The sequence below is a fragment of the Kryptolebias marmoratus genome, linkage group LG7 (genome assembly GCF_001649575.2).
Source record: "Kryptolebias marmoratus isolate JLee-2015 linkage group LG7, ASM164957v2, whole genome shotgun sequence".
Taxonomy (NCBI): Eukaryota; Metazoa; Chordata; class Actinopteri; order Cyprinodontiformes; family Rivulidae; genus Kryptolebias; species Kryptolebias marmoratus.
In genome coordinates, this window is record NC_051436.1 from 16,489,730 (window position 1) to 16,497,723 (window position 7,994).

The 7,994-nt window shown below is 39.8% G+C and overlaps 1 protein-coding gene across 3 annotated transcripts in view; it reads left to right on the forward strand.

Moving 5' to 3' along the window:
- The first annotated feature begins 468 nt into the window (after window positions 1-468).
- The window catches only part of frem1a (Fras1 related extracellular matrix 1a), a 34,157-nt gene continuing 26,631 nt past the window's right edge, over window positions 469-7,994 (forward strand). For 2 of the 3 annotated variants that reach the window (XR_005233350.1, XM_037976392.1), the window contains exon 1: window positions 469-606. The gene's annotated coding sequence lies outside the window, so the exon portion shown is untranslated. The remainder of the gene's footprint in view (window positions 607-7,994) is intronic. The other variant, XM_017430340.3, reaches the window with a different exon arrangement.

Consider the following 7,994-nt stretch of genomic DNA (forward strand, 5'->3'; position numbering starts at 1 on the left):
AGATTTAGCTAGTATTTTTATACTTTAATTAGCCTTTTGCATATGTCACATCAGGGTTTTTAAAAAATTTAAATATCATAACACACAAGTAAAACTGTTTTTCAAAAGAAAGCTCTGGATCAAAAACACAAAAACAAAAATCACACGCAAAAAAGGCTTGCAAGCTTGATAAATAACTAAAGAAATATGTAGCTAGCTAGCTAGGTATTGCACATTTAGATGAATCATCAGTTTGAAATCACTCTGTTGTTTGTATCGTTTGATCTCTGGCTTATTTTAGCAGAATGTGTTTTTGTTTTGCTTCAAACAGCAGGTAACTTTAATCCCAGTCTGTTTTTTTTTTTTTAGGTTTTTCCTACTCTCATTCCTCACTGTCAGAGCGTCAACAAGGCGAGGAAGGCCTCCTCAGTTGGTTGTTCCTGCCTTCAGCCTGTTTGTCCCTCCCTCTCTCACCCTTTCTCTCGTTTTTTCCCCTTCTCTCAGAGGTGGAGTTTGTTCCTGAGAAGTGAGCCCGATTCTGCCAATGAAGCAGTCGCTGCTGGAAAGCACACAGGTAGAGGAGGAGGAGGAGGAGGAGGAGAAGAAGAGCGAGCAGCAGATGTTCAGGTAAGAACCTGCTCAACATATTATGGCGAGTTTCATCATCAGGATGCAAACGACTTGTTTATCGGGGAATGTTTTCCCAGCTCAGAAACTTACTTTTTAAAATCCTAGAAGTATTAAGTTTTTTTTTTTTTTTTTTTTTTTTTTTATCTACTTTTACATTTTTGAATTTCACAAACTCTCTTCCTTTTAACTGCATCAGTCTTTCTGTCAGACGTGCACTGGACCAAATCTGACTTATAGATGTTTCAAACTTGAAGCTTTTTAAACCCTAACGTGCACTCCCGTCAGCCGTGTGCATGTTGACCCACTCAGACCCTCTTTGTTTGGGAGCACGGGAGAACTCCTCTGTTCTCCTCTTTGTGCTCCACATTCTGCTGGATGGCAGCCAAATGTTAGCTTGTGTTTTTCAGCAGAACGCTTTCTTCCTCCCGCCGGTGGCTGTTTTTGTCTCTGAAAAAAAAAAAACAATCACTGAAGAACCCTGGCATTATTAAAATTAAAAGATGATGTGACTGGATGCATTCCCAGCTGTGGACCAGAGCCATTTTGTTAGACGACAAGCGACGTTTTCACACAGCTGCATGTTTTCAGTTACCATGTAGACTGTTGGGAAAGGAAATATTTCATTCATGCATCTGTTTGTTCTAATCCAAAAGCAGACATCAGAGATCTTGCTTCTCATACATGGTACAGAAATATCATCTGTGATGTCCACAGTGCACCACAGAGGCTCATGGAATATTTTGCTAACAGACTAACAGGATTGACTCAGACAGTTAATGCGAAAGTTTTCAGCAAGGATTTTTGTGCAATGACGAGCACTCGGATAAAAGACTCTCAGCTACAGCCACACCAAATTTTAGCTCAGTATCTGTAAAATCAACAGAGTTATAGCCATTTTAGTTGCAGATAAGGTCAGTTGGCTATGGCGACCATCTTGAATTAGGCTGGCTCCAAATGTTAATCACATTTAGATGTACATCCAATGACTATTTCCTGAGAGTTTCATTAAAATTCCTCAACTGGTTCACCAGATATTTCAAGAACAGACACAGGCAAAAACATCACCGTCCTCCTTCGACCTTTTGCAGGCGATATAAAAGAGCAAACATAAAGATCTTCCTTGTATTACATGACGGGTCCACAGAGCATTTATCAAACCTTTAAATTTGTGTCAGATAAATAAGTGAGCACCACAGTTATTTAGCTGTCATCACTTCCGTGAGGTTTGGAGAAAAAGGTAAAATCTGTAAAGGCATAATCATCTGACGCCCACACTCAATTTTTAAACCCTTATGCTGTGACAATTATACATCCATAATACCACAGGTATTAGTTTTTGGCATATTAAATTCTGCAAACATTTCTAAGTTTTAGTTTGTAGGTAGCAGTTGTTACCTTTCAAAATGCAAAATAATATAGCAATATAAAATAAAATGATGCATGTACAGTAGATTGGTTATAATACAAATGATTATTTTCAGTTTTACATTTCTTTTCAGACTCAAAGAAAATATTTTTCTTTAGAATATGAAAGGATGTGGTATTTTGAAAGCTACATTGACACAGTCCGGGTGAAGTCGATGAAGCAGCAACGATGCATTCCTTCCCAAACTCTCCCTCTGTACGAGACTTCAGCTTCTTCGCTGGTAATTCCCTCACCGTGAAGTTGTCTGTCCTTCTGTGGTCTCGTAAACACCGATTGATTGTTGTGCATCCAAACTCCGACGGAGCATGGTAACTTCTCCAGTTTAGCGTGCCTCATCACCTCCAGCGTCTCTCCACAAACTAAACACACCGGTGCTTTTCACTTCAAGGAAATATGTACCCAGTACCCACCTTTCTTTTTTTTTTCCACAGGCGTCATGATTGACACCTGCCAGTCCCTGTCTTATCTCGCACTGATGCTTGACCACTCATGCTGTGTTCACTGACTCTGATCCTGGCTTGGATATATAACTTACTGTAACTTTAACACATTGGTTGTTACTGTTTTTTTCCCCCTCTGAGTTTTAAATTATTTTATTTATTTGTTTGAAATTGCGTGGCGGGCCGGATAAAAGGGTTCCTAAGGCTAGAGCGTGGTTGTACACCAGGACCCTTCAACTACAGTTACAAGTGAGCCAAATACAAAGAAGACTGGGGATGAAATGATAGCTCCTTTGTTTGGGACAAAAGTGGCCGATAGCCAGTTGACTGCTGTGAAAAGACACCATCAGCTCCTGATTTTATTTAGATCTTCTGAATCTATTGGAAAACTTGCAAAGAAAAGGCCTGTTCTGACTTGTAGTGTCTTCACATTGTATTCTTTAATTACAGCAATGCTTTCGTTGCACAACAACAACTGGTTCACTTCACAGCCGATTTAATAAATCCACTTTCCATCTTTTTGGCTTTGGAATAGACTTCTAGAAGAGAGCTTAGCCGATGTTTTGTCCGTACCGCAGTCTGTATTTTGCGTTGGATCAATCAGACAGCTGCTTACAGGTGCACAGGTTTACCCACCCCGCCCCTTTCCTTTGTCATGGATTACCAGAGGTTGTCTGTTTGACAGATGCAGACTTCAACTAGCTTAATATTAGGCTCAAGGTATGAAAGTAGCATCGGAGTTGTATTGTGTATTTTTAGCACCAGTGGCAGCTCTGTGGTGGCCATTTGAAAAAAAAAAAAAAAAAAGAGCCATATCCTGGCTGGTTGATAGGCCTGCTATGTAGCATCAAGTAATAATGTGTTGTTTAAGTTTGGATTAGGAGAGCATTTGGGGCTGTCATGAGTGTACCTTGGGAATGTGACTGTAGTCTGTCATTAGAGCAGCTTTGACATTCAGCAGACGCTGAACGTCTTCCTCACAAAACCAGTTGAAAACACAGCTCAAGCCTTTAAAGTGCAGTTGGTGGTCTGTAGTTGTCTTTCCCCCAGTGTCCATCTTTACTGGAAATAAGCAGGTTTAAGAGGACATGTCGTGTTATTGTGCAAACTGTAACTTGAAGCTTTCTGAAAACAGGAAAAGGATCAACTGGGAACATGAAGTGCTCCTGGGACCTTTCCCAGCACTCCCCACTGGGACTCAAATCAGACAGAGGGACACAAGTGTTTGTAGGAACACTTTGCTGAGATCAGTCTAACAGTCCTGGATGTGATCTCTGTCCCAGCATGCAGCTCACCTTTGAAAGCCCTGATGCTGAGTGATAACCCCTGGCTGTTGGCCTGTGTTCCAGCTCATCTGAAAAATGTTGGATGAAGTCGGGGTCAGAGCTTTGTCCGGGCTAGCCATGTTGTTTTCTCAGTCAGCTGGGAAAGGAGTTGTCTATGGAGCTGGTTTTGTCAGAAATCTGTTCCCAGAATCTGGGAAGAACATGAATTTGTAATCCAACTGAATTAAAAGGGACAGGCCACTCATTTGTTTCTAGATTTTAGTTTAAAAAAAAAAAGAATGGTAAAAAATAGATTTTTAAATTAGGTAACAAAGTATTTTAATTAAGAAAACAAAAACAAATGCAAAGAGAAACTTCAGCAAGGTTTTTTTTATTATTTTAATATTTTGATCCTTATTACAAGGTGACATTGTAGAAAATACATTTGATGCAGACAGTGTAATTAGTATTTCATGTGACAATTTGCTGCCACTAATGAGAAAAGTGACACAGCTCCTCAGCTTTGTGCAGATTTTTGTTTTCTCTTTCATCTGCAATGAACCAAAACTAGAGCAGTGTCTTCAATGAATATTTAACAAGGGCCAGTTAATACATTCAGCAGCCTCAGCACCATCCACACATATATCAGCAACACGGTCTATGTATGCTCATGACATTGTTCGATTTGAAAAAAAAAAAAAAAACAGCAACAAACTAAACAATGGACGTCATGCAAAAGTTTAGAGGTTTATTAGTAGCTAATGTAGTGTTCTTTTGTTTGCTTATAAAACCGTTTTATAAGCCTGATAAGCTATAAAAAAAAAAAAAACACTCATTTGACTAGACATTAGTCTAGCCTGGAGGAAGACTGGCCCCTTCTTACTCTGTGCTCTATGACTGATGTCATGACTAATAACGTGCCAATTATTTGACAAAAAGTCAAATTTGACTGGACTGTCCCTTTAAACAAAAGGTCTTATGCACTTTGTTAGCACTCAGATTATGTGTCTAGGATGACCCTCAGCTGCTACCATACCGGATTATAGCTCAATGTCTGTAAAAAAATAAAAAAAATAGGGGAAATGTTAATTCTTTCCAAAATTAATTAGCTGTGACGGCCCTCTACAATTGTGTTGACTCCAAAAGTTAATAAAATGTAGATGCACATCCAGTGATTGCTGTCTGAAAGTTTCCTTAAAATTCGTCCTCTGGTTCGTGAGCTATTTTGCTAACACACACACAGGATCCAGACAACAGTCTACTGTTTGAGGACCCTTACTTTAGAGATTTTTAGATCAAAGTTCAAATCCAGTGAAAATGTTTCAGTAAACCCGCTGCCCATTATCAACAGAACAAAGACCTTTGCATCAGAAACCAACACCAAAACTCGGAGCGTATTTCACACTGACTGACATCCTGAATGTCTTGCTTCTCATGTTATAAAAACTCAGTATTACGTTCCCAGATCAAACCATATATTGGACCTACAAAGTATCCCATCTTGGGTTTATCTGTCATTTAAAAAGCTTGATTTTAGCTGGCTCAGCACTGATTTTCTACAACCATTAGAGTATTAGCGCCACTATAAGCATTGGTACCATATACCATCCTGTTTTCGCTCTCAGTTCCTCCACCGTGATCTTTTCAAGCCTTTCGAACACACACATTGTTGGTGGGAACAGGCTTTAACACGTTCCTCACTTCTGAGGCTGATTATACGGTGCTTTCTGTGTGAGGTCTGAGGAAGGTGTTCACAGCAAGTGTCGAAAGAATGCAGCAGGATGACATCCGAAGCCTGTTTTCAGAAACAAAACAGCTCCTCCACACTTCCTCGGCAGAAGGAGATAAGCTGAAACCCTCTTTACCCCAGTGGGCAAAAGACAAAAGGAGACCGAATGAAATCCAGAAAAATCAGCATTTACTGCAAAACTACAGTGTCAATGCTGAGTGACTTTACTGAAAAAGGTAAAGGTGGGTTGACTAATAAGCTGAACTTCCAATGTTAGTTGAAATATTTAATGAAGAAAAAAAAAGAAGATAAAACAAGGAGCAAAAGGATGGACAGAAAAAGCAGAGAGATGGATGAAGCACAAGGAGACATGAAAGACAAAAAGGGGAAAAAGGGGAAAAAAAGACGACAAAAATAAACCCGAGGAGACAAAAGGAAACAAACACACAGACAAAATTGTATCCATCTATCAAGGGACACATAGAGATATAAAAAGACAATGGATGCATAAAGACCAAAAAGGATGCGTAAGGAGAAAAATGGACACAGAAGAAGACAAAAAGGATGCAGAGGGAGATTAAAAAACACACACATAAGGAGACAAAAAACACAATAAATGCAAATATGCCAAAGCAGATTTCAAAGAGCACAAAGAGTTTTGAAGGAAGTGAACAGATCCTGCTGCATTTTAATTCCAACAAGCGGTCCTACATTATGTCTTTATTCCTAAAGACTTGGAGGGAGAATATATTTACCGTATTGAAGTGATAATTGTCTGTTTGAGGCGGCGCAGAGTGATGTTTGCTGGTGATCAGAGGGAGCAATTTTGTCTGCCTCCAGGTGCATTTTGTTGAAGTAGTTCCAGTCCAAACAGTGCACGGAAGAAACTTTAAACAGGAAAACAATAGTGAGTGTGCTGACTCAGCATTCACACAAGTTTTCCTGAGCATGGGTTCATTCATCAAATACCGAGTAGACTAAAACAATGTCTCAGTTTCTGCATTTTTACTGGTTTCTTTACTGAGTGTTTATCCCCTGCTGACTGTCTGAATGTCAGAGATCATCGAGGAACATCGTGTCATTACGAGGATGAGTGTTTAGCCTCAGGGAGAGGCCAACACATGTTCATTATGAACAAGTGAAGAGTCCTAAAGAAGATCTGAAACTTGTCTAACTCACTAAAACAACGAACACTTCTTTATCTTCCTGTTGTCTTAAAGTACTATTGTGTTTTGCTGTTTTTGCCCTGAAGTTAAGGGCGTGTTTATTCTGGTGGATTTTCATGCTTCTGCACGTAAACTCAGCGCTCTGATTTAATTAAATTGAATCTTGTGGTTGCTATTTGGCAGAGTTCAAATACCAGTTTTACAGTTTGTACCTTTAAAACTTTATAGCCTTATATATATATATATATATATATATATATATATATATATATATAAATAAAACTGCAAGAGGCTTTTTTAAAATCATTCTGAAAATGGTTATATGAACAAATGTTTGAAATGACTCTCTCCTTTGTGCCCTAAAGTTATATTTTATCATTATCTGTTACTTGGTCGTTGTTGTTCAGCAGACGGTAGTTTGGCCATTTTAGATTATCTCTAGATAGTTCATCATCAGTGTTTTAATTTTTTATCAATAGTTTTCCAAATACTTTTTGTTCCACATAAATCAATAATAGATATTATATATTTATCATTATGAAAAATGTGATTGACGTTATAACATCCTGTTAGCAAGAGGGCATGTAGGCAGGACCTTCGTATTGAGGGTACAGCCCCACATCCCTAATGGGCAGACTCTGGCTCCAAACATACAACATAGCAGCACCCAAAACACAGATATTTTAGCTTCATTTTTAAACAGTGATTTAATAGAGTTGCTTTGTCCGTATTTATTTATGTCGATAGAGGCTTTAACAGCTCCGAGGGGTAGGGAGGGGCATGACCAATTTTAAAATATATAGAAGTGTGAGCTCTCAATAATTAGAACTCACTCTCCGGTTGCCCCTTTTTAAAAATGGGAACCACCATCCCGGTCTCTCACTCCACAGATGTTGTCCCAGTCCTCCATGCAACATTGAACAGTGACAGCCCACAGTATCCAGAGCCTTCAGCCTCTCAGGGCGAATCTCATCCACACCTGGTGCCCTGCCACAAGGAAGCTTGTTAGCTTCCATGGCGACCTCGGCCTTAATAATAAACTAGTCTTTCCCTGAGTCTGACAAGGCGAGGCTTGGCAGGATTCAGGACCAGCACACTTAGACAAAGTTTTAAGGTGTTTATTGTTAACGGACCAAAAGCAGGAACAAAGTCTCTGGACTGGACACTCACGTGACCGCTTGGGAACGGGACCGGAACAGGTAAGTCCTCCGTGAGCGGTTGCTCGGATCCGAACGGGGACGTCCAAAAGGGGCTGAGGCGAGAGGGGAAATCCAAGTCCAGACAGGGGGTCGATACCAGTAAATCCGAAAGCAGAAGCCAAATCCAAAAGGGGCAAATCCAAGAGGCGAAGTCCAGAGA